At 39.2% G+C, this 27,375-nt stretch overlaps 1 protein-coding gene and 1 non-coding gene across 10 annotated transcripts in view; one reads left to right on the top strand and one right to left on the bottom strand.

The window, feature by feature from the left end:
• Positions 1 to 27,375, bottom strand: part of SMG6 (SMG6 nonsense mediated mRNA decay factor) — a 235,208-nt gene that overhangs the window by 37,505 nt on the left and 170,328 nt on the right. The window lies entirely within an intron of this gene.
• On the top strand, positions 18,732 to 18,840 carry LOC117309826 (U6 spliceosomal RNA). The gene has a single exon (XR_004524117.1). It is a non-coding gene; the product is annotated as a U6 spliceosomal RNA (small nuclear RNA).

The raw sequence follows: 27,375 nt of genomic DNA, 5'->3' as shown, positions 1-27,375 counted from the left end.
AATTTCTTGCTGGGCCTGTATCCTAGCCTAAAAGGCAAATCCAACAGTTTTTTAACATCCAAAGCCACAAGGTAATGGCAAGAGCTGAAAGAGTGGAAAAGGGAGATGGTGGAGGATCTGAGGGAATCCTTATGAGTTACAGAAAACAGCAACAGAAACTGCAGGGCGATCTGGGAAGATATATAGGAATCTGGTGTAGAACTGGACTGAACCTGGTCGTTTCTTTGGAGTCTTCTTAACTGCCCCCTCCAATCACTATAAAGAACATATACACACTGAGAGAGACTTTTAAAATATAGGTATTTTCACTTATGATATCTCATTTAATCCTTACCGAAATCTTAGGAAGGGACTATTCTCATCCCCATTTCACAGAGAGGAAATTCAAGCCCAGACGGAATAAATAACCCATACGGAGTTTTCTTATGATCAGAACGGAGCAGAATGAAGACTATGATTCGCAACTAGATTTTTTTTTTTTTTTTTTTTTTGCGGTACGTGGACCTCTCACCGCTGCAGCCTCTCCCGCTGTGGAGCACAGGCTCCGGACGCGCAGGCTCAGCGGCCATGGCTCACGGGCCCAGCCGCTCCGCGGCCCGTGGGATCCTCTTGGACCGGGGCACGAACCCGCGCCCCCTGCATCGGCAGGCGGACTCTCAACCACTGCACCACCAGGGAGGCCCGCAACTAGATTTTTAACCAGAGTTTTCTGCAGGTCATTCTGGCAAAATGGCATTAACATTGATGGTATCTCATCTGATCCATTCCTGATCGCCAAGCCTATGTAGCATATCCTCACAGGATTTGAAAAAAGAGATCAGAAAGCTGCTGATAGAGTCTATTTCTGATTCTTCACTAAATCTTTCCAAGTCATTAGTCTAAGACAGGCTTAGAGACAGTAAGCCAACAACTCTGAATGCTGTTTACTTAACTTCTGAAGCACACACACAGAAAGACATACACACAATTATAAACTACTTAGTATAGTTTCAGTGCTTTGTACTGATAAGACAGACAGACAAAATTTCTGTACCAGCCTGTACTAGGGAAGCCTACACACAGCCCAAACTTTTTTTAAATTGACAACACAGAGCTAAAACTGAATCCTGTCACTGAATCCTGTCACTTAGCCTAAAGTCATTCTTGCTGCTGACAAAGAAGAAAAGAAGTTCAATGACAGCATCTCTTCTAGGAGGCACTGAAGATATGGTGGCACCTGGGCTTCAAGTACCAGGACAAACTGAAGCTGTTCAGTAACATGTAGTTTAAACACGAGGCACATGGTAAAAACCAACCAACCAACCAACCAGAGAGTACATGTGGCTGAATTTTAAAAACAATCTTCCCACCTCTGGTTTCTAAAGCCTCTGTTTCCCAGCCTTGTTGCCAGTTTCTGGTGTGGCCTGCAGAGATATTTATGCATATACTGCCATATATGATTAACTATGGACCTATACTTATTTGTTCATTTATTTATTTGGTTGTGCCAGGTATTAGTTGCAGCAGGTGGGCTCCTTAGTTGCAGCTCGCCGGCTCCTTAGTTGTGGCATGCGAACTCTTAGTTGCGGCATGCATGTGTGATCTAGTTCCCTGACCAGGGATCGAACCCGGGCCCCCTGTATTGGGAGTCCAGAGTCTTATCCACTCCGCCACCAAGGAAGTCCCGGACCTATACCTTTTATATACATTTATATAAATGGTGATACACGTTGCCACTTAACAGCATATCTTAGAGATCATCAACATCATTTGGGAAGCACATTTCATACCAAATGCTAAAGATCATCAACAGCAAGGTTCTGGAACAGATCCAGAAAACCAACCATGTTTATTCCAACAGAATTTCTCTGTGTTGGGATGACTGAAAGACCCAGCAAAGGCAGCAAAGAAAAGCAGACAGAAGAAAAACTGTTCATCAGTAAAGTCCGTCCGTCACCATCAGGTCCAACAGGCCTGGGAGTGGTCAGCAACAACAGACCCCTCAAGCAGGCAGGGTCTCAAATGACAATAGGCTGGGCAACGGGGACTGCCTTTACATACCCAAAAAGAATGTGAAGTACATTATGCGCTCCAGTCTGCATGCTGCCCGGAAAGGGCTCCCACACCAGAGCAATTAACATCAGGAGGGTCTTCAACAAATCTGAAGGCCAGAAACAAACACTGTAACACTTTTTAATGTGAAAATTAAATTGTGTTAATTACGTCTCTACACATAACCCAGGTGTTATGGCAAGAGGCGCTTGGTACATCTGAAGGCTTGGCACTGTCTGCCAGTGCCAGTCTCCCTATCAGGGGTTACGTGCAGATACCACAGAACGGCAGGATGTTTGAGGTGTTCTAGGCTGATCTCACAGTCTGAGGTTCTGCCGTGTGACAGTACCCTATTCCAGGGGTCAGGGTACAATAACTCTTTGCTCCTGAAACAGTACTTCCTAAAACATTTTCAAGTATTCTACTGAATTCATTCAATAAATATTTATTAAGCATCTGCTATGCACAGTAGGGCTTATTTAAGACACGAGGGATACGGCAGTCAATAAAATGATGTTCCTGTTGTCATGCAGCTTAACATTCTTGTGAAACTGAGAAACAAGCAAACAAATACAGGACAAGTAGTGGGAAGTACTAGGGAAAAAATACCGTAGGGTAAGAGGGACAGAGAGTAACAGGGTAGGGGACAGTATTGCTCTTTAATCTAACACGGACAGAGAAAGTCTCCTGGATAAAGTGACATTTGATCAGACGTGAAGGAGTGAGCCACAAAGCAGAGAGGGCCTTACCTTCTGGGTACCTTCTTGGGCAGGTAACCAGAGCGCCAGGGAGCCCCTCCTCTCCTAACAAGGGTTCCCAGCTATGCGGTGTGAAGGAAGGGGCATAGGCTCTCCTAGCTCAGCCGAGTGAGAGGAGAGGCCTTTGAGAGCGCATGCAGCTCGCACGCCTTCCATGCAGTTTCTGGATAGTTTCCATCACAGATGAGAGTTTTATGTTGAATTTTAAGTTGACCACAAATATTTAACTTCCCTGGACCACAAATGCAGCATCTTCTCTGTGGTTTCGCTGGCACCAAGTACATATTTACGAATCTCTGTATGTCTGTCTGTTATTTAAATTTCTTATAGAAGTGCCAAGGTCTTTAGTCGTTGAGTTATCCCTTCCCATTCCGTATAAGTGGGTCTGAACCCCGATCAGGCCTAATTTTTGGAGAAAGGAGGTATCTTTACAATTGAAGCTTAGGGTCTTCCTAGTTAAATTTCTTATTGCTTCTTTCTTCAAAAAATATTACTGAGGGGTCTATTCCAGGTTCTTGTATTTGAATTACAACGTAAAAAAATTTTAATTACTGTTTTTTCCACAAGAGAATAAAAAATAAAATAAAACTTAGAAAATCTACATACTTTAGCTACATTACAAGGAAAAACAAACAAGAAAAGCTACGCGTAAAAAGCCCCAAACTTCTAAATGTGTACTCTTATTTACTTACCAATTCCTGGGAATTACAAGCAGCACTAGAGTTACAGAGAATATAGGAAACAGTCCCTGCTCCCCAGCTGGGTCTGCAACAAGCTGGCTTGGGAAAGGGCTCTGGCTCCACAAGAGCACAAAATTCTGGGTCATTCCGAATCCCAGGGTCAGTTTCTCTTGTCCAACTGGCAAGAAAAGCCATGAGGCATTTTTATTAAATAAAGGCATACAAGCAGATCGTCTGAAACTCATGAGTTTCGAAACACTCTCTCCTACCTCATTCTGGGTATCTGTCATTGTCTTCATCTTCTGCAGTGCAGCTTACTGGGCCTTTGGGCTATGGTTCTACTCATATTCAGGCTTCAGGGGGTGGGGAGATACCAAGCTGCAGAGCTGAGATCCAACACAGAAAGACCAACGCTCACCTTCATAAAATGAATAGACTTTCAAAGTAGTCAACGTGGAAGCCTAGAAACTCATTTAAAGGGGGAATTCCCTGGCGGTCCAGTGGTTTGGACTCCGTGCTTCCACAGCAGCGGGTATGGGTTTGATCCCTGGTCAGGGAACTAAGATTCCGCATGCCACACGGTGTGGCAAAAAAAAAAAAAAAAAAAAAAAAAAAAAAAAAAAAAAAAAAGGAAAAGAAACTCCTTTTTAAAAAACTATTTTTTTTTCTTGGAGTGTAATTGCTTTACAATGTTGTGTTAGTTTCTACCACACAGTGAAGTGAATCAGCCATATGCACAGACACATCCCTCCCTCTTAGACCTCCTCCCACTCCCCATCCTACCCAACCAGGCCGTAACAGAGCACCAAGCTGAGTTCCCTGTGCTATACAGCGGCTTCCCAACAGCTATCTATTTCACACATGGTAGTGTATTTATGTCAAACCTAATCTCCCAATTCACCCCACCCTCCCCTTCCCGCCCTGTGTCCACACGTCCGTTCTCTACGTCTGCCTCTCTATTCCTGCCCTGCAAATAGGTTCATCTGTACCATTCTTCTAGATTTCCACATATATGCGTTAATATATGATATCTGTTTTTCTCTTTCTGACTTACTTCACTCTGTATGACAGACTCTAGGTCCATCCACATCTCTATAAATGACCCAATTTCATTTATTTTTATGGCTGAGTAATATTCCATTATATATATGTACCACATCTTCTTTATCCATTCATCTGTCAATAGACATTTAGGTTGTTTCCATGTCCCGGCTATTGTAAATAGTGCTACAATGAACACTGGGGTACATGTCTCTTTTTGAATTATGGTTTTCTCAGGGTATATGCCCAGTAGTGGGAATGCTGGGTCATATAGTAGTTCTGTTTTTAGTTTAGTTTTTTTTTTTTTTCCCCTGCAGTCCGCGGGCCTCTCACTGTTGTGGCCCCTCCCGTTGCGGAGCACAGGCTCCGGACGCGCAGGCTCAGCGGCCATGGCTCACGGGCCCAGCCGCTCCACGGCATGTGGGATCTTCCCGGACCGGGGCAGGAACCCGTGTTCCCTGCATCAGCAGGCGGGACTCTCAACCACTGCGCCACCAGGGAAGTACTGTTTTTAGTTTTTTAAGGAACCTCCACACTAGCACTGACTTGTAATTAGAATGGCTTTAAGTACATGCATCTAGTTATTTTGTCTACCCTTCCAGTTTTCCACTGAAATGACTGAAAAAAAAAAAAAAGATAGAAAGTATATATCGGTACTAGGCAACCACATACCAGAAACTATGAGGAATTTTCTACAAGACAAACTGCAGATGGGACTGGAATGAGAAAAGAACAACTGATGTTCAACCCTTTGCCTGCTTGATAGGTTCATAGATAAGACTTCAGCAGCCATACCCCACTGATGCCCTTTCCTTGGAGCAACTAGGCCAAGAGCCAAGGTGGGTTCTGACACACTTAGAAGGGCACAACTGAATCCCACCAGGGTATCAGAAGAAACTTACAGGCTGCTGGCTTACAATTGGTGTGGATGGCCGCATGAGGCAGGAGGAAGACAGAGCTGAGTCTGGCTTCTTAAAGAGGCAAGAACCCCAGAATGAGAACACTAAGTTGGTCTATTACAGCAAACGGAGGGTTTAGCTCCTTGCCATGACTATCTCTAGCTCTAGTTTCCTTTCTACACTCCTCTAGGAGTATTTAACGCCCACAGTGTAAATTAAATGTTCCTCTTTTCCTTTTATCTGCACCTGAAAATCTTAGCAGACATCCATCTGAGATCTCAATATGAACAAGTATAGACTGCCTAAAAAAAGGATGGAAAAAAAAATCACCTAACGTGCAAAAAGGTATTAAATTGAACAGAAGGATACCAATCTAAGGAATAAGTATCCCTCTAGAACAGTCATTGTGAAAACTTTGGAAACTTTCAATTTCATACGCAACAGTAATGGCACAAGGACAGATAAATAAGATCATTGGAACAGAACAGGAAGTCTACAAATACACCCAAACATATATAATCGCTTGACGTATGACAAGCCACCACTGCAGGTCAGTGGGGAAAACTGATCTTTCAATAAATGGTGCTCAATCTATGGGATATCTGTACGGAAAAAAATTAACCTTGTCTCTACCTCATGCCAAAAACAAAAATTAATTCGAGATGGACTACACACCTAAATGTGAAAGGTAAAATAATACAACTTCTAGAAGAAAAAAACAGAAGAATATCTTCATGATCTTGTAGGCAAATAGTTCTTAAATAGGACACAAAAAGCACTAATCATTAAAGAAAAAAATTGATAAATTTGACTTCATTAAAATTAAGAACTTGTGTGTATCAAAAGACACCATTAAAAGTAAAAACATGGGGGCTTCCCTGGTGGTGCAGTGGTTAGGAATCCGCCTGCCAATACAGGGGACACGGGTTTGGGCCCTGGTCCGGGAGGATCCCACATGCCGTGGAGCAACTAAGCCCGTGCGCCACAACTACTGAGCGCACGTGCCACAACTACTGAAGCCTGTGCCCCCAGAGCCTGTGCTCCGCAACAGGAAAAGGCACTGCAGTGAGAAGTCCACACACCACAACAAAGAGTAGCCCCCACTCACCACAACTAGAGAAAGCCCGTGCGCAGCAATGAAGACCCAATGCAGCCTAAATAAATAAATAAATAAAAATTAAAAAAAAAAAAGTGAAAACATGAGCCAAGGCAGAGTTTTTTTTTTTTTTTTTTGCGGTATGCGGGCCTCTCACTGTTGTGGCCCTTGCCATTGAGGAGCCCAGGCTCCAGACGCGCAGGCTCAGTGGCCATGGCTCATGGGCCCAGCTGCTCCACGGCATGTGGGATCCTCCCGGACTGGGGCACGAACCCGCGTCCCCTGCATCGGCAGGCAGACTCTCTACCACTGCGCCACCAGGGAAGCCCGAGAGATGGTATTTTTAACACATAAATGTATATCCAACACAGTACTTATATATAAAGAATATTTTTAAAATTATTCTATAAATTAATAAGAAAAAGACAAGCCATCGAAAGGAGAACGGGCACAAGTCAGGAACAGGCACTCCACAGAAGAGGATATCCAAGTGACCAAAAGCAGAAGAAAAGGTACTCAACATCACTATTCTCCAGGGAAATGAAAATCAAGATCACAATGAGATCCTTCTGCACACCCACCAGAATGGCTAAAATGAAATCCAAAACCAAAATCAAAACCAAGAGTTGGCAAAGGAAAGATGTGGAACAACTGAAGTTCTCATATACTGCAGACGGTCATGTATATTGGTACAACCACCTTGGAAATCTGCTTGGCATTGTCTACTGAAGTTAAACATACATCTACCTTATGACCTAACAATTCCATTCCTAGGTATATATCAAAGAGAAATAGAGCATATGTCCACCAAAAGACATACATAAAAATGTCCATGGCCGCTTTATTCATAGTAGCCAAGACTGGTAAAAGAAACAAACTTTCATCAATAGTAGAAGTAGTAAACTGTGGTGTACTTATACAACAAAATACTACACAGCAATAATGAGGAATGAACTACTCTTACATGTAATAACATGAATAAATCTCTCGTAGATTGTGTTGAACAAAAGAAACAAAGTGGGGGGACTTCACTGGTGGTCCACTGGCTAGGACTCCAAGCTCCCAATGCTGGGGGCCCAGGTTTGATCCCTGTCAGGGAACTAGATCCTGCATGCTGCAACTAAAGATTCTGCACGCTGCAATTAAGGGTCCCGTGTGCCACAACAAAGACCTGGTGCACCCAAATAAATAAATAAATATTTTAAAAACAAACAAACAGACAAACAAAGGGTATGTACTATATGATTCCATTTATGTACAGTTCAAAAACAGGCAAAACTAATGGATAGTGAATGAGATCAGAATAACTGTTACCTGTGTAACGGAGAGTATTAATGAGAGGGGGCATAAAGGAGCCTGCTGGGATCTGAGAAATATTCTGTATCTTGAGCTGGGTGGCAGTTAGCATGTCTTTTTTTTGTTTGTTTGCAGGATATTTCTTTAATTCAGATCATGCAATTTTGGAAATAGGTATAAGTCATATTCAACAATATCTTTTATTAATAATACAGATGAACATTTTTTTAAACATCGTTATTGGAGTATAATTGCTTTACAATGTTGTGTTAGTTTCTGCTGTATAACAAAGTGAATCAGCTATACGTATACATATAACCATATGTAAAAATATACTGAGCTCAAACTTAAAACTTAAAAGTAGTGCATATTACTTAATGAAGGTTAAACCTCAATAAAAAAGTAAAAAACAAAAACACACACAAAAAACACACAGAGTAAACTGCATTTCAATCTAGATTTTGGCAGTCATATTAGAAAATGATCAGGAAAAAATACAGGTAAGGCTATAAGCAGCAGTTAAATATAGTAATAGAGAACCAAATTAGTGAAACGAATGACTTCGTTGAGCCTCTTCTACAATACAAAAGAAAATATAGAGATGAAAATAATGGTGGGGGGAGTAAAGATGGGAAAATAGAACCCTAATCTTTAAAAGCTATTCCAGAAAGATCAAGACTGACAGGAGAAGAGCAATTATTTTAAAAAATGAGAAAGGAAAGGGGGAGAAAAAAAAGGAAAAGTAAATTTTCCTGAGTGAATAAGGCCTGAATATTCAAAGGACATGCTAAGAAACTTAATAACAGGAGACCAACACCTTCATTAGAGTTGGCAAAAAAAGTGGGTTTTGGGGGCTTTGTTTTATTTATTTTTTTAAATGAATCTGAAACTTCACTTGTATTCAATGGGAAAGAGTTCTGTGATCAATTATTAATGCCTGTCTTTGGCAGAGAATGAAAGCATATTTATCAGACATTTGCCATCCTTGACCCAGACATACCCTGGTTCAGTCTTTAGTTTCCAAGGACAATGAGAAAAAATAATCCTGTAAGCATTAAAACAAACAAAAAAACAAACAAACAACAAAAACCCCACACAAATCTGATTGGCCTCAGACTTTTGTGCCCCCAAACTGCCCCATTCATGTAGAAGGGCAAAAGACAGACATTCTCAGATAAACTAAGACTTAGAAACATAATAAACATTTTTCTTTCAGAAAAAATACTATTTAAATATGTATCCCAGTATAACGAGATATTAGAAAAAAATTGAGACCACTGTTAAAAAAAAATCAAGAACACCTTCAACAAATAAAAGGCATTTAGAAAAAAAGAGAGGTGCACACCAGTCAGAATGGCCATCATCAAAAAATCTACAAATAATAAATGCTGGAGATGGTGTAGAGAAAAGGGTATCCTCTTACACTGTTGGCGGGAATGTAAATTGATACAGCCACTATGGAAAACAGTATGGAGGTTCCTTAAAAAACTAAAAATAGAACTACCATATGACCCAGCAATCCCACTACTGGGCATATATCCTGAGAAAACCATAATTCAAAAAGAGTTATGTACCACAATGTTCATTGCAGCACTATTTACAATAGCCAGGACATGGAAGCAACCTAAGGGTCCATCAAAAGATGAATGGATGAAGAAGATGTGGCACATATATACAATGGAATATTGCTCAGCCATAAAAAGAAACGAAATTGAGTTATTTATAGTGAGGTGGATGGACCTAGAGTCTGTCATACAGAGTGACGTAAGTCAGAGATAGAAAAACAAATACTGTATGCTAACATATATACATGGAATCTAAAAAAAAAAGGTTCTGAAGAACCTAGGGGCAGGACAGGAATAAAGATGCAGATGTAGAGAATGGACTTGAGGACACAGCGGGTGGAAGGGGAGGGTAAGCTGAGATGAAGTGAGAGAGTGGCATGGACATACATACACTACCAAAAGTAAAATAGATAGCTAGTGGGAAGCAGCCGCATAGCACAGGAAGATCAGCTCGGTGCTTTGTGACCACCTAGAGGGGTGGGATAGGGAGGGTGGGAGGGAGATGCAAGAGGGAGGGGATATGGGGATATATGTATACGTAGAGCTGATTCACTTTGTTATACAGCAGCAACTAACACAACAATGTAAAGCAATTATACCTCAATAAACATGTTAAAAAAAATAAATAAAAATTTAAAAAGGGAGGTGGGAGAACTGTTACACATGAAAAGACCCTTAAGAGACATATCAACCAAACACAAAGTATGAAGTTTGCTTAGATTTTAATTCCGACAAACCCATTGTGAAATGATATTTTGGAGATAATCTGAAGAATTTGAAAACAGACTATATGATATTAACAAATTATTAATTTTGTTATGTATAATAATGTTATGTTATGCTAGAAAGAAAGCCTTACAAGTTAGACATATTTACTGAGTATTTTCAGTTATAATGAATGGAAGTTGATTTAAAACCTCCAAGAACAAAAATCTGGCAGGGGGACAAAGAGAATGATTGAAAAAATATTGGCAAAATGTTGACAACTGTTTAATTTACGTGGTGATTCATTAAACTATTCTCTTTACTTTTCTTGTAGTCTGGAAATTTCAACAGTAAAAGGTAAAAACAAAAAAACCCAAAACAACAAAAACTAACCAAACAAAACCCAGGAACATAGTAGATAAATTGTATTAAAAAACAAATGGCGGGGCTTCCCTGGTGGCGCAGCGGTTGGGAGTCCGCCTGCCGATGCAGGGGACGCGGGTTCGTGCCCCAGTCCGGGAGGATCCCACATGCCACGGAGCGGCTGGGCCCGTGAGCCATGGCTGCTGAGCCTGCGCGTCCAGAGCCTGTGCTCCGCAACGGGAGAGGCCACAACAGTGAGAGGCCCGCGTACCGCAAAAAAACAAAAAACCCCCAAAAACCCCAAAGTAGAAATTAGTAACAAAAGTTTAAGAAATCCAACTATAAAAACAAAACTCCCAAATAACTTTAGAATCAAAGAGAAAAAATCAGAATGACAATTAAAGACTACTTAGAAAATGGTCATTAGAACAGTACACATCTCAATGAATCAGAATGTGGCCAAAGTATTAGTAATCTCATATTCAAAGCCATAAAGCTTTTAAGTAAACTAATAAGAAACAAATGAACACAGAAGATCCAACACAAGTAGGAGAACAAAACAAGTCTAAGAAAAATAAGAGGAAGAAAATAAAGATACAAATAAAAATTAATGAATTAAAGACAATAAATATAAGCTAGTTTTTATAAACTAAGAAACACATACTGCTAACAAATTTAAGAAAAAAATCAAAGAACACAGAAATTAAATTAGAAATGGAAAGCGGATTTATAACAAATCCTTAATTTTTAAATTAGTGAAGAGATATCAAAAATGTGAAGGGACTTCCCTGGTCGTCCAGTGGTTAAGAATCCACCTTCCAACGCAGGGAACATGGGTTCGATCCCTGGTCGGGGAACTAAGATCCCACATGCTGCGGGGCAACTAAGCCCACATGTTGCAACAGAGGCCACACGCTGCAATGAAAGATCCTGCGTGCTGCAACTAAGAGCCAACGCAGCCCCCAAAATAAATAAATAAATAAATAAATAAAAATATTTTTTTAAAATGTGAAGATTTTAGAGAAATGGATGATTTTCTGGATAATGTCAGTCAACAAAATTGACACAAGAAGTGATAAAAATGTTCCATATCCACATTGTGGTGATATTTACACTACTGTATACTTTTGTCAAAACTCATCTAACTGAACACTTAAAATTGTTGAACTATTTATTATATGTATTTATGTTATATCTCAATAATCCTGCCTAAAAATTTGATGCAAGAACTAAGAAATCTTAAAAAACACATAACAAAGAAACAGAAACAGGAAGTGTCAAAGGTTTTCTTTCCAAAACTATTAGAGGCTGAGATGACTTTATAGGTAAGTTCCTTCAGTTCATTTACCTATTCAGCCAATAATATTTGTTAATGGTATGGGGAGGGATCCATTCTCCAGGCACTGTTCTAAACACTGGGGAGTAATACAGTAAATAAAATCACAGTTTTTACATTCTAGTGGGGGACAATAAATAGGCAAAGCAAAAACAAAACAAAAACCAATTGTCAGGTAGGTGATGGTAAGTGTTAAGAAGAAAAATAAAGTCCAGTGAGGGGACAGAGAGTGCCTGGGGTAGACTGTTCATTTCTATAGATTACTGGTAAAGAACTTTCTGATAAAGAACTTTCTGATAACTTTCTGGTAAAGAACTTTCTGATTACTGGTAAAGAACTTTCTGACAATAAATAGGCAAAGCAAAAACAAAACAAAAACCAATTGTCAGGTAGGTGATGGTAAGTGTTAAGAAGAAAAATAAAGTCCAGTGAGGGGACAGAGAGTGCCTGGGGTAGACTGTTCATTTCTATAGATTACTGGTAAAGAACTTTCTGATAAGGCTGGCTCATGAACAGGAATCTGAAGGACATTAGGAAGTAAACTATGCAGGGGGGTAACAGCAGAACAGAAGTGCAAAGGCCCAGAGGCATGAGTTGTTTGGCATGATTAAAGAATGAGCAGGCCAGTTTGACCAGTGAAGAATAAGTGAATAGGAGAGTGGCAGGAGATGAGGTCAGAAAGGATGTAAGCCTTGGTAAGGGCTTGAAATCTTTTATGAGTGAGATAGGAATCCTCTGAAGGGGCTTGGCAGTGGGTGTTAACCAATCCAGCTTACCTCTTAAAAGATCACACTGGCTGCTGTGTTGAGACTACACTGAAGGGGGACAAAGATCACAACATGCCTATAGTAATAGTTTAAGCAAGAGAAGGTAACATTTTGGATAAGGGTGGTACTACTAGAAATGGTTAAATGGCTGGATTCTGTACAGATTACAAAGGTAGAGTGAAAGGACGACTGCTGAGAGGCTGAAGGTAGAGTATGAGAGAGAGAGTCAAGAACGACTCTTTAAGTAATACACACTATATACTTGCCAGGTCACAGAAAAAGAAAAGCTGCTTCCCATTTCTTTGTATGAAGTCAGTACACCCAAATACTCCAACACTCAAAGAAAAAACAGCAGAGACAGAAAAGAGAGGTCAGGCCCACTACGGAAATGGATGTAAATATCCTAGGTAAAACCACAGCAAATCAAATGTAGCAGACCATTAAAATATAACCCAAGGGCTTCCCTGGTGGCGCAGTGGTTGAGAGTCCACCTGCCGATGCAGGGGACATGGGTTCGTGCCCCGGTCTGGGAAGATCCCACATGCCGCGGAGCAGCTGGGCCTGTGAGCCATGGCCGCTGGGCCCGCGTGTCCGGAGCCTGTGATCCGCAACGGGAGAGGCCACAACAGTGAGAGGCCCGCATGCAGCAAAAATAAATAAATAAATAAAAATTATATATATATATATATCTCCCAAATAGTGTTCATCCCAGTAAGAAAATGACAAGTCAAGTTTAGAAAACATTAATTTAACACATCACATATAAAGAAGATGTGAAAAAAACTATAAGAAACACAAATACATGGAGGCTAAACAGTGCACTACTAAATACCCAACAGATCACTGAAGAACTCAAAGAAGAAATTAAAAAATACATAGAAACAACAACAACAACAAAAATACATAGAAACAAATGACAATAAAAACACAACGACCCAAAACCTATGGGATGCAGCAAAAGCAGTTCTAAGAGGGAAGTTTATAGCAATTCAATCTCACCTCAAGAAACAAGAAAAATCTCAAATAAACAATCAAACCCTACACCTAAAGCAACTAGAGAGAGAAAAACAAGGAAAACCCAAAGTCAGTAGAAGGAAAGAAATCATAAAGATCAGAGCAGAAATAAATGAAACAGAAATGAAGAAAACAATAGCAAAGATCAATAAAACTAAAAGCTGGTTCTTTGAGAAGATAAACAAAATTGATAAACCCTTAGCTAGACTCATCAAGAACAAAAGGGAGATGACGCACAGAAATAAAATTAGAAGTGAAAAAGGAGAAATCACAACTGACACTGCAGAAATACAAAGAATTATAAGAGACTACTACAAACAACTATATGCCAATAAAATGGACAACCACGAAGAAATGGACAAATTCTTGGAAAGGTACAATTTTCCAAGACTGAACCAGGAAGAATTAGAAAATATAAACAGACCTATCACAAGTAATGAAATTGAAACCATAATTAAAAATCTTCCACAAACAGAAGTCCAGGACCAGATGGCTTCACAGGCTAATTCTGTCAAATATTTAGAGAACAGCTAACACCGATCCTTCTCAAACTATTCCAAAAAATTGCAGAGGGAGGAACACTCCCAAATTCATTCTATGGAGCCACCATCACCCTGATACCAAACCCAGAAAAAGATATCACAAAAAAAGAAAATTATAGACCGATATCACTGATAAACATAGATTCAAAAGTAATGAACAAAATACTAGCAAACAGAATCCAACAGCACATTAAAAAGATCATACACAGGGACTTCCCTGGTGATGTAGTGGTTAAGAATCCGCCTGCCAATGCAGGGGACAGGGGTTCGAGCCCTGGTCTGGGAAGATCCCACATGCCGCGGAGCAACTAAGCCTGTGTGCCACAGCTACTGAGCCTGCGCTCTAGAGCCCGCAAGCCACAACTACTGAGCCCACATGCCACAACTATGAAGCTGCACACCCAGAGCCCGTGCTCTGCAACAAGAGAAATGACTGCAATGAGAAGCCCACACACCACAACAAAGAGTAGCCCCTGCTCTCCACAACTAGAGAAAGCCTGCGCACAGCAACAAAGACCCAACGCAGCCAAAAATAAATAAATTTAAAATAAATAAATAAATTTATTTTTTAAAAAAAGGATCATATACCATTATCAAGTTTGATTTATCCCAGGGATTCAAGGATTCTTCAATATATGCAAATCAATCAATGTGATACACCACATTAACAAATTAAGGAATAAAAACCACATGATCATCTCAATAGATGCAAAAAAGCTTCTGACAAAATTCAACACCCATTTATGATAAAAGCTCTCCAGAAAATGGGCATAGAGGGAACCTACCTCATAATAAAGGCCATATATGACAAACCCATAGCAAGCATCACACTCAATGGTGAAAAACTGAAAACATTTCCACCAAGATCAGGAACAAGACAAGGATGTCCACTCTTGCCACTCTTATTTAACATAGTTTTGGAAGTCCTAGCCACAGCAATCAGAGAAGAAAAAGTAATAAAAGGAATATAAATTGGAAAAGAATAAGTAAAACTGTCACTATTTGTCAATGACATGACACTATACATAGAAAATCCTAAAGATGCCACCAGAAAACTACAAGAACTAATCAATGAATTTGGTAAGGTTGCAGGATATAAAATTAACGCACAGAAATCTCTGGCATTCCTATACATCAACAATGAAAAATCAGAAAGAGAAATTAAGGAAACAATCCCACTTACCACTGCAACAAAAAGAATAAAATACCTAGGGATAAACCTGCCTAAGGAGGTGAAAGACTTGTACTCAGAAAACTATAAAACACTGATGAAAGTAATCAAAGATGACATAAACAGATGGAGAAATACACCATGTTCTTGGATTGGAAGAATCAACATTGTGAAAATGACTATACTACCTGAAGCAATCTACAGATTCAATGCAATCCCTATCAAACTACCAATGGCATCCTTCACAGAATTAGAACAAAAAAATCTTACAATTCGTATGGAAACACAAAAGACCCTGAATAGCCAAAGCAAACTTGAGAAAGAAAAACGGAGTTGGAGGAATCAGGCTCCCTGACTTCAAACTATACCACAAAGCTACAATAATCAAGACAGTATGGTACTGGCACAAAAACAGAAATACAGATCAGTGGTACAGCACAGAAAGCCCAGAGATAAACCCACGCACATATGGTCACCTAATTTACAACAAAGGAGGCAAGAACATACAATGGAGAAAAGACAGCCTCTTTAATAAGTGGTGCTGGGAAAACTGGACAGCTACATGTAAAAGAATGAAATTAGGTTGGTTCCATGTCCTGACTATTGTAAATAGTGCTGCCATGAATATTGTGGTGCATGTCTCTTTCTGAATTATGGTTTTCTCAGGGTATATGCCCAGTAGTTGGATTGCTGGGTCATATGGTAGTTCTACTTTTAGTTTTTTAAGGAACCTCCATACTGTTTTCCATAGTGCTTGTATCAATTTACATTTTCACCAGCAGTGTAGGAAGGTTCCCTTTTCACCACACCCTTTCTAGCATTTATTGTTTCTAGCTTTTTTGATAATGACCATTCTGACCGGCGTGAGGTGATACCCCATTGTAGTTTTGATTTGCATTTCTCTAATAATTAGTGATGTTGAGCATCTTTTCACGTGCCTCTTGGCCATGTGTATGATGAAATGTCTATTTCATCATAGAAAAAAAAGTCTATTTAGGTCTCCTGTCCATTTTTTAACTGGACTGTTTTTTTGATATTGAGCTCCATGAGCTGTTTGTATATTTTGGAGATTAACCCTTTGTCTATTGTTTCATTTGCAAATATTTTCTCCCATTCTGAGGGTTGGCTTTTTGTCTTGTTTATGGTTTCTTTTGCTGTGCAAAAGCTTTTAAGTTTAATTAAGTTCCACTTGTTTATTTTTGTTTTTATTTCTATTACTCTAGGAGGTGGGTCAAAAAAGATTTTGCTGTGCTTTATGTCAAAGGGTGTTTTTCCTATGTTTTCCTCTACATGTTTTATAGCGTCTGGTCTTACATTTAAGTCTTTAATCCATTTGGAGTTTACTTTTGTGTACGGTGTTAGGTAGTGTTCTAATTTCACTCTTTTACCACAATGTTCATTGCAGCACTATTTACAATGCCAGGACATGGAACCAACCTAAATGTCCATCGATGGATGAATGGATAAAGAAGATGTGGTACATATATACAGTGGAATATTACTCAGCCATAAAAGGAAACAAAACTGAGTTATTTGTAGTGAGGTGGATGGACTCAGAGTCTGTCATACAGAGTGAAGTAAGTCAAAGAGAAAAACAAATACCGTATGCTAACACATATATATGGAATCTAACAACAAAAAAAAGAAATGGTACTGATGAACCTAGTTGCAGGGCAGGAATAAGGGGACAGACATAGAGAATGGACTTGAGGACATGGGGTGGGAGGGCAAATTGGGGTGAAGTAAGAGTAGCATCAACATACATACACTAGTGAATATAAAATAGTTGGCTGGTGGGAAGCAGCAGCATAGCACAGGGAGATTGGCTCAGTGCTTTGCAATGACCTAGAGGGGTGGGATAGGGAGAGTGGGAGGGAGGCTCAAGATGGAGGGGATGTGGGGACATGTGCATGCATATGGCTGATTTGCTTTGTTGTGCAACAGAAACTAACACAGTATTATGAAGTAATTGTACTCCAATAAAGATCTGTTAAAAATAAGTAAATAAATAAAGAAGATGGGTACATATATATACAATGGAATACTACTCAGCCATAAAAAAGGATGAAATAATGCCATTTGCAGCAACATGGATGCAACTAGAGATTATCATACTAAGTAAGTCAGAAAGAGAAACACAAGTACCATTTGATATCACTTGTACGTGGAATCTCAAATACGACACAAATGAACCTATTTATAAAATAGAAACAGAATCAGGGACATAGAGAATAGACTGGTGGTTGCCAAGGGGGAGGGAGGTGGGAGAGGGTACAAGTGGTAGTTTGGGATTAGCAAATGCAAACTGGTGTATATAGAATGGATAAACAAAAAGGCCCTACTGTATAGCACACGGAACTATATATAAACCATAACGGAAAAGAATATCAAGAAGAATGTATATATATGTATAACTGAGTCACTGTGCTATATAGCAGTAATTAACACAACACTGTAATTCAACTATACTATACTTCAACAAAAAATAAAAAGAAAGAAAAAACACATCACATAAATTAATGAAAGAAATAAGTGATTGGCTAAAAAAAGAATCAATAAGAGAATTTGATGTGATAGCTGAATATAAATGTTAGCTTTTCCCAAGTACTACGTAGAAGGTGGAATGGAAAAAATTCCATTCATTATAGCAAGAAAATCAATGAAAAAACGTGGAGACATAAAAGAACTGATATCCAGAGACTACTACGACCTAATAAGAAAACTTGTAACAATGTAAAATTTTCTTCAAAGATATTTTTATTTCTAAAATTTTTATTTATGTATTTATTATTTATTTACTTTGGATGCACTGGCTTTTTTTAAAAATAAATTTATTTATTTTATTTTTGGCTGCGTTGGGTCTTTGTTGCTGCACGCAGGCTTTCTCTAGTTGCAGTGAGCAGGGGCTACTCTTTGTTGAGGTGCATGGACTTCTCATTGCGGTGGCTTCTCTTGTTGCACAGCACGGGCTCCAGGCGCGCGGGCTTCAGTAGTTGTGGCACGTGGGCTCAGTAACTGTGGCTTGCGGGCTCTAGAGTGCAGGTTCAGTAGTCGTGGTGCACGGGCTTAGCTGCTCCATGGTATGTGGGATCTTCCCGGACCAGGGCTCAAACCCATGTCCCTTGCATTGGCAGGCAGATTCTTAACCACTGCGCCACTAGGGAAGTCCCTGCATTGGTTTTTAGTTGCGACATGCGGGATCTTTGCTGCAGCATGTGGGATCTTTTTTTAGTTGTGACATGTGGCCTCTTAGTTGTGGCATGAGGGTTTCTTTAGTTGCGGTATGCGGACTAATTGAGGCATGTGAACTCTTAGTTGCGGAATGCATGCGGGATCTAGTTCCCTGACCAGGGATTGAACCCAGGCCCCCTGCACTGGGAGCCCAGAGTCTTACCCACTGGACCACCAGCGAAGCCCCCAAGGATATTTTTAAAGTGAATGCAATTCCAATCAAAATACCATGAGGAGTGCTCGTTTTTGGCAGCACATATAGTGGAAACTGGAACAATGGAGAGAAGATTAGCATGACCCCTGCTCAAGGATGATGTGCAAATTTGTGATATGGTCCATATTTTTACTGTATATTTGTAAGTTGCTAAGAGAGTAAATCTCAAAAGTTCTCATCACAAGAAAAAGAAATTTGTAACTGTGTGTGGTAATGGATGTTATCTAGACTTATTGTTGTGATCATTTCACAATATATCCATATATCTAATCATTATATTGTATACCTAAAACTAATATGCTGTATGTTAATTATATCTCAATAAAAAAATACCATGAGGATTTTTTTTTGGGAGGTGGAGTGGGATTTAAAATTATTCTGAAGTTTGCATAAAGCATAACTAGGTGGGCTTCCCTGGTGGCTCAGTGGTTGAGAGTCCGCCTGCCGATGCAGGGGACGCAGGTTCGTGCCCCGGTCCGGGAGGATCCCACATGCCGCGGAGCGGCTGGGCCCGTGAGCCATGGCCGCTGAGCCTGCGCGTCTGGAGCCTATGCTCCGCAACGGGAGAGGCCACAACAGTGAGAGGCCCGTGTACCGCAAAAAAAAAAAAAAAAAAGCATAACTAGGTAGAAAAAGCCAAAGGTATATTGCAATAAAATATGTAAAGGAATGTGTGTAAACTCACATCACTAGTATTAAAACACATTACAAAGCTAGAGTAACTAAAACGACAAAGTTATGTTTCAAGAATAGACAAACATAAAACAAAAAAAATTCCTAGAAACACATGCTAGGATGCATCTATATCTGTCTATACATATAGATTCCAGTATAGTGTATACATATATCTAGTGTATGATGAAGCTTAACTTTTAGTTAAGTAGAAACAGAATAAACTATTCAATAAATGATGCTATTTTATAAACTATTTTGAAAAAATTAAGTTAGATCTCTATCTCACATCATTCAGCAAAATAAATTCAGATAAAAGTTTTAATAATAATTTTTCAAAAAGTAAAATAATGAGAAGAAAATATGATTATTCATTTGGTTTGACGTTAGGAAGACTTTTTAAAACATAAAAACAAAGTTCATAAAGGGAAAACAGAAGATTTGGCTACACAAAATTTTAAATCATTTACATTTGAGAAAGATCCCATAAATAATGGAAGGTAAGTGACAAATAGTATAAAATACTTTGAATATAAATGATTGAAAAGGGTTCCAACCCTTGCTAGGAAGGCCTTTTCAAAAAAAAAAACAGTAAGTGAAAAATAGTCCAATACAAAACAGGCAAAGGATATGAGAAGGTAACTCCTTAAGAAGACATAAACATGTCAATGCTCAAAAGTACCTGAGAATTCCTCTTTTAAACATTTTCAAAATCAGTTTATTAATTTTAGTGGTAATTCTCCTTATTTCAAAGACCCATGTTATTTTTGACCTTAAAAAGGAATAACTCAACTTGCTCACTGTATTTATTGTTTACTGGAAAAAATGTTTACTATTCTTGACTCCAAGTGTTATTCTGGCTATTTAAATTAAAAAACAAAAAAACAAAAAAACGAACACAACACTGTAAATCAACGATACGCCGATAAAAATTAACATAAAAAAATCAAAGTGAGACTTAAAGTCTGAAGGTTTGCCACCTTTAAGGATATTCAAAAGATTGATTCATGGATTCCAGAAAGCAGAGGTCCCAAAACTCTGGTGGTAGAAATAGCACTAACATACACATGCACAAATTTCTAAATTAGCTGGTGCAGGAGTTCTGCTTCCAATATGACTAAGTAAGTTCCTACTGGATTAAATTTCCTGTGAATAACAATGATAAACTCAGGGTAAAATTATAAAAACAAATACCCAAAGGCACTAGAGAATGAACCAAACTAGGCAGATCTGTGAGGGATACTGACACTCAGAAGAAGGAGCTGGGACAGTTGGTGGCACCATACAGCACAGCTAAAACTCTGCTGAAAAATCCAGTCTTTAATAGCCTGAAGAAACAAAGGACAAAATTCAAGACAATCACAGCTGCTAAAAAGCAAGGGAGGAAATCCCATAAAGGGGGTAGCCAGAGAGAGGAAGCCCCATATTCTGTGTATACACAATACTCAAATTCATTGCTGACTTCTGAATCATGCATGTGTAGATTAAATGTAAAAAACAAACAAACAAATAAAACCCAGACAAACGGAATGGATGTTTGACCTACTGCAGTTTGAGTCCAACCAACTGAAAAGCCTGATACACTAAAGCATCAACCCTCTCTGCAGGAATAAAACAAAATCCACATGACATTTACAATTCCAGGATAAAACCCCAAATTACTCAATATACAAAGAACCAGGAAAATGTGAACTACCCTTTTTTAAAAAATTTTTTTATTGAAGTATACTTGATGTATAACTTATAGGTATACAATATAGTGATTCACAATTTTTAATGGTTATACTCCATTTTATAATTATTATAAAATACTGGCTATATTCCCCTTGTTGTACAATATATCCTTGTAGCTTACTTTATACCTAATAGTTTGTACCTCCTACTCTCCTACCCCTATATCGCCCCCCTTCCCTCTCCCCACTGGTAACAATTTGTCTTTTCTCTGTATCTGTGAGTCTGCTGCTTTTTTGTTATATTCACTAGTTTTGTTTGTTTGTTTTTGTTTTTGGCCATGCCACACGGCATGCAGGATCTTATTTCCCCAACCTGGGATCAAACCTGTGCCCCCTGCAGTGGAAGCCCAGAGTCTTAACCATTGGACTGCCAGGGAAATCTTGTTGTAGTTTTTAGCTTCCACCTATAAGTGATGTCATACAGTATTTAATGTGACCTATTCTTTTTTTTTTTTTTTTTTTTTTTGTGGTACGCGGGCCTCTCACCACCGTGGCCTCTCCCGCCGTGGAGCACAGGCTCCAGACGCGCAGGCCCAGCGGCCACGGCCCACAGGCCCAGCCGCTCCCCGGCACGCAGGATCCCCCCAGACCGGGGCACAAACCCGCGCCCCCTGCACTGGCAGGCGGACTCTCAACCACTGTGCCACCAGGGAAGCCCAATGTGACCTATTCTTAAGAGAAAAGACAGTAAATGGAGATCACCTCTGAAATGACACAAATGTTAGAATTAACAGCGAGATTATGGAAAAAGTTACTATAATGATTATGGAAAAAGTTACTAAAACTATGGAAAAAGTTACTAATATGGAAAAAGTTACACTGAGAAAAAGGAAAATGACTGAAATCAATGAAAAGATAGGAAATCTCAGCAGAGAAACAGAAAACCATGAAAAAGAACCAAATGAAAAGTCTAGGACTGAAAAAACAAAAACAAAACAAAACCAAAAGCAAAACAAAACAAACCCAATAATCTAATATCTGAAGTAAGAAAGTCACTGGATGTGCTTAAAAGGAAATGGAGGGGCTTCCCTCGTGGTGCAGTGGTTAAGAATTCTCCTGCCAATGCAGGGGACATGGGTTTGAGCCCTGGTCCGGGAAGATCCCACATGCCGCAGAGCAACTAAGCCCGTGCGCCACAGCTACTGAGCCTGCTCTCTAGAGCCTGAGAGCCACAACTACTGAGCCTACGTGCCACAACTACTGAAGCCCACACACCTAGAGCCTGTGCTCCGCAACAAGAGAAGCCACCACAATAAGAAGCCCGTGCACCACAATAAAGAGTAGCCCCCGCTCGCCACAACTAGAGAAAGCTTGTGCGCAGCAATGAAGACCCAATGCAGCCAAAAAAAGGTTTCAAAAAAAAAAAAAAAAGGAAATGGAGATGACAAAGAAGTGAGTAAATCTGAAGTCAGAATAGAAATCATCCAATCTAAACAAGAGGAAAAAAAGAAAAATTAATAAAGCCCCTGATTTGGGTAACAGGCCTAACATACATGTAATTGAATCCCAGAAGGAGAAGGGACTGGAGCAGAAAAAATTAACTTCAGTAATAATGTCTGAAAGTCCCCCAAATTTGGTGAAAGACAATCTGTAGATTCAAGAGCACAGTGAACCCCAAGCAGGCTAAATACAAAGAAAATCATGCCTAGAATATCATAGTCAAACTACTGAATACCAGATTATAGAGAAAATATAGAAAGCAGCCAGAGAAAAACGACCCATCACATATACAGAACAACAGTTTGAACAAGGGCTGATTGATGTCTTATCAGAAACTATACAGGCCATTAAGACAATGGATGAACATATTTAAAGTACTGAAAATTTTCTACATCCAGTGAAGAGATCTTTAAAGAAGGAAGTGAAATAGAGACATTTTCTGATAAAAGAATACTAAGGGAATTTTAGCAGATATGCCTTACAAGAAAAGCCAAAAGCTCTTCAAGCCAGAGGAAAACAATACCACTTGTATACTTGGCTCTTCACAAAGAAATGGTAAATACCTGGGTAAATACAAACAACAATTTTTCTACCCTTTTAAATTAAAAAAGGTACATAGATTTGTTTAATGCAAAATTATAACATTTTACAAACTGGATATCCCCATTCCAATGAATGAGGCTGGTTCCTTACCTAACACCACACATAAAAATTAACTCAAAATGGGTCAAAGATCTAAACTTATGAGCTATAAAACTATAAACTCTTAAACTATAAAACTCTTAGAATAAAACAGGAGAAAATCTTTATGATATTGGATTTTGTAATGATTTCCTGCATATGACACCAAAAGCACATTCAACAAAAGAAAAAATAGATTAAATGGTAAATTTTATGATCTATCTATCTATCTATCTATCTACCTATCTATTATATATATCCAGCAGCTTGCAGGATCTTAGTTCTCTGACCAGGGACTGAACCCGGGCCCCCAGCAGTGAAAGCATGGAGTCCCAACCACTGGACCGCCACAGAATTCCCAATGTTACATATATTTTACCACAGATACACAAACAGCACCTTATCAACACAAGGATTTAGCATTATTTCAAATGTTTGCTAATATCAAGTTAGTAGAAATAAAATTTGCATGTCTTTGAAGTAAAAATCCAAAGACCAAAAACAACCCCATAACACTGTCATGTGGAGTTTATAATGTATACAGTATATTATATACATATGTATGTTATAGTATATGGTATACACCATATAACAACTATAATAATAAAAGAGCAATGGGTAACTGGAACTGTATGGTTGCAAGATTTCTACATTTTATGTGAAGTGGTACAATAGCAACTCTAAGTAGTCTGAAAAGTTAAGGATGTATTAAATATACTATAATCTACAGAACCACCACTAAAAAACTGCAAACAAATAGTTAAAATGCCAATAAATAATTTAAAATGGAATTCTAAAAGAAAAATCATATAATCTAAAAGAAGTCAGGAAAGTAGGTGCAAAAGGAAGATACAAAATGGAGGAAAAGAAAAAAAGAAGGAACAAAAAATCAGAAGGGACAAAACAGAAAACAACTAACAAAACTGTAAACCTAAATTCAACCACAGGGATAATTACATTAACTGTTAATAAACTAAATACTTCACTTGAGAGGAGGAGATTGTCAGTATGGATTGAAAAGTAAGACCCAGCTACATGCTGTCAATAAGAGACACATTTTACATATAAAGATACAGACTGGTTAGATGGGAAAAGATACACCATGCAAATAATAAACAAAAGAAGACTGGAGGGACTTTCCTGGTGGTGCAGTGGATAAGACTCCGCACTCCCAATGCAGGGGGCCTGGGTCTGATCCCTGGTCAGGGAACTATATCTCACATGCATGCTGCAACTAAGAGTTCGCATGCCACAACTAAGGAGCCCGCCTGCCGCAACTAAGGAGCCCACGTGCTGCAACTAAGGAACCGGCAAGCCACAACTAAGGAGCCTGCGAGCCTGAACTAAGGAGCCTGCTTTCTGCAACTAAGACCCGGTGCAACCAAATAAACAAATACTTTTTAAAAAATGATTGAAAGAAGACTGGAGTGGGTATATTAATATCAGAAAGGAATTAATTTCAAGGCAAAGTATTATCAGAGATGAAAGAGGGGCATTTCACAATGATAAGATGGTCAATTCATCAGGAAGATATAACAGTCATAACGGTGTATGTGCCTAGTAAGAGACCTGCAAAATACAGGAAACAAAAACTGACAGAGTTAAAGGGAAGAACAGAAAATCCACAATCATATTTGGAGATTTTAACATTCCCCTCTCAGAAATTTTTAAATTAATTAATTAATTAATGGCTGCATTGGGTCTTTATTGTGGCGAGCAGAGGCTACTCTTCGTTGTGGTGAGCAGGCTTCTCATTGCAGTGGCTTTTCCTGTTGCGGAGCATGAGCTCCAGATGCGTGGGCTTCAATAGTCGCAGCACGCAGGCCCTAGAGGGCGTGGGCTTCAGTAGTTGTGGTGTCTGGGCTCAGCAGTTGAGGCGGGTGGGCTCAGTAGTTGTGGCTCGCAGGCTCTAGAGCACAGGCTCAGTAGTTGTGGCGCACAGGCTTAGTTGCTCCGGCATGTGGGATCTTCCTGGACCAGGGATCAAACCCATGTCCCCTGCATTGGCAGGCAGATTCTTAACCACTGCGCCACCAGGGAAGTACCTCCTCTCAAAAATTAATAGAGCACCTAGACAAAATATTAGTAAAGACATAGAGGATCTCAACACGATCAACCACTTCAACCTAAATGATATTTATAAAACACTATGGCCAACATACAGAATACATTCTTTCCATTGTACATAGTTATGGTCTTCAACATAGATACGTGCTAAGCCATAAAACAAGTCTCAATAAATTTTAAAAGGACTGAAATAATGCGAAGTATGCTCTCTGATCACAATGGAATTAAATTAGGAATCAGTAACAATAAGATATCCAGGAAAACCCCAAATATTTGGAAATTAAACCACACACGTCTAAATAATCCATATGTCACTACATACAGATCCTACAGACATCAAAATAATAGCAAGACATTATTATGAACCATTTTATGCCAACAAGTTTGCCAACTTAGATTTAACACCAGTATTGGTGGCACAGTGGTTAAGAATCCACCTGCCAATGCAGGGGACAAGGGTTCAAGCCCTGGTCCAGGAAGATCCCACATGCCACGGAGCAACTAAGCCTGTGCGCTGCAACTACTGAGCCTGTACTCTGGAGCCCGTGAGCCACAACTACTGAGCCTGTGCACCACAACTACTGAAGCCTGCGCGCCTAGAGAGCCCGTGCTCCGCAACAAGAGAAGCCACCGCAATGAGAAGCCCGTGTACCGCAACGAAGAGTAGCCCCTGCTTGCTGCAACTAGAGAAAGCCCACGCACAGCAATGAAGACCCAACACAGCCAAAAATAAATAAATAAATAAATATATTAAAAAAAAAAAAAAACCCACCAATATTACACAAACTCTTTTGGAAAATGGAGGAGAAAGAGGAGATTAAACTTCCCAAGCCATTCAATGAGGTCAGCATAACTCTAATTCCAAACCCTGACAAGATATAACAACATAAATATTCCTCATGAACACAGACAAACATCCTTACCAAAGTATTGGCAAATCCAATACAGCAAATAGGGTTTATTCAAGTAATGCAATGTTGTTTAAACATTTAAAAATCAATCAGTGACTCATAAAACTTAACAATAAGAAAACAAACAAACCAAATTAAAAAATGGGCAAAAAATCTGGATAGCTCAATGAACTAAATATACAGATGGCAAACATATGAAAAGATGCTCAACATCATAAATCATTAAAAAATTGCAAATTAAAACAATAACGAGCTACCAGTACACACCTATTAGAATGGCTAAAATCTAAAATACGGACAACACCAAATGCTGGTGAGGCTGTGAAGCAATGGGAACTTTCATTCATTGCTGGCAGGATGCAAAATGGTACAGCTATATTGAAGGCAGCTGGGCAGTGTCTTACAAAGCTACACATAGTCTTACCATATGATCTAGCAATTGTAGTTCTTCGTATCTACCTAAATGAGGTGAAAACTTACCTCCATATAAAAATGATTATAGTGGTTTTATTCATAATTGCCAAAACTTGTAAGCAACCGAGATGTTCAGTAGGTGAATGGATAAACAAACTGTGGTATATCCATACCATGAATATTATTCAGGAATAAAAATAAGTATCATTATTTCATGCCATGGAATATTATTCAGGAATAAAAAGAAATGAGTTATCACGCCATAAAAACAACCTTAAATGTATAGTTAAGTGAAAGAAGACAATCTGAAAAGGCTAAATGTGATTCCAAAGCTTGTACGCTTCTAGCTGTATGACACTCTAGAAAAGGCAAAACTATAGAGACAGAAATAAGACCAGTGGTTGCCAGGGGCTAGAAGATCGAGGGAGGAAAGAACAGGTGGAGCACAGAGAATCTTTAGTATCAGACAGGGTATCTTGTGTCTGATACTATAATGGTAGGTACGTGTCATTAAATATTGTCAAAACCCACAGAATGTACAACACAAAGAGTAAACCCTAGTGTAAGTAATGTAAATAATGTAAACCCTAATGGACTGTAGTTAATAATAATGTACCAATATTTGCTCATCAGTTGTAACAAACGGGCTACACTAATACAAAATGCTAATAATAGGAGAAACTGCTGTGGGGAGGGGTGGCGGGGGAGAGCTTGGGTTTTCAAGCTCTCATAAAGTAATAGCCATAAA

Source organism: Tursiops truncatus, chromosome 20 (assembly GCF_011762595.2).
Source record: "Tursiops truncatus isolate mTurTru1 chromosome 20, mTurTru1.mat.Y, whole genome shotgun sequence".
Classification (NCBI taxonomy): domain Eukaryota; kingdom Metazoa; phylum Chordata; class Mammalia; order Artiodactyla; family Delphinidae; genus Tursiops; species Tursiops truncatus.
Note: the sequence above shows the minus strand (reverse complement) of the source record. Positions and strands in the feature narration are given on the sequence as shown.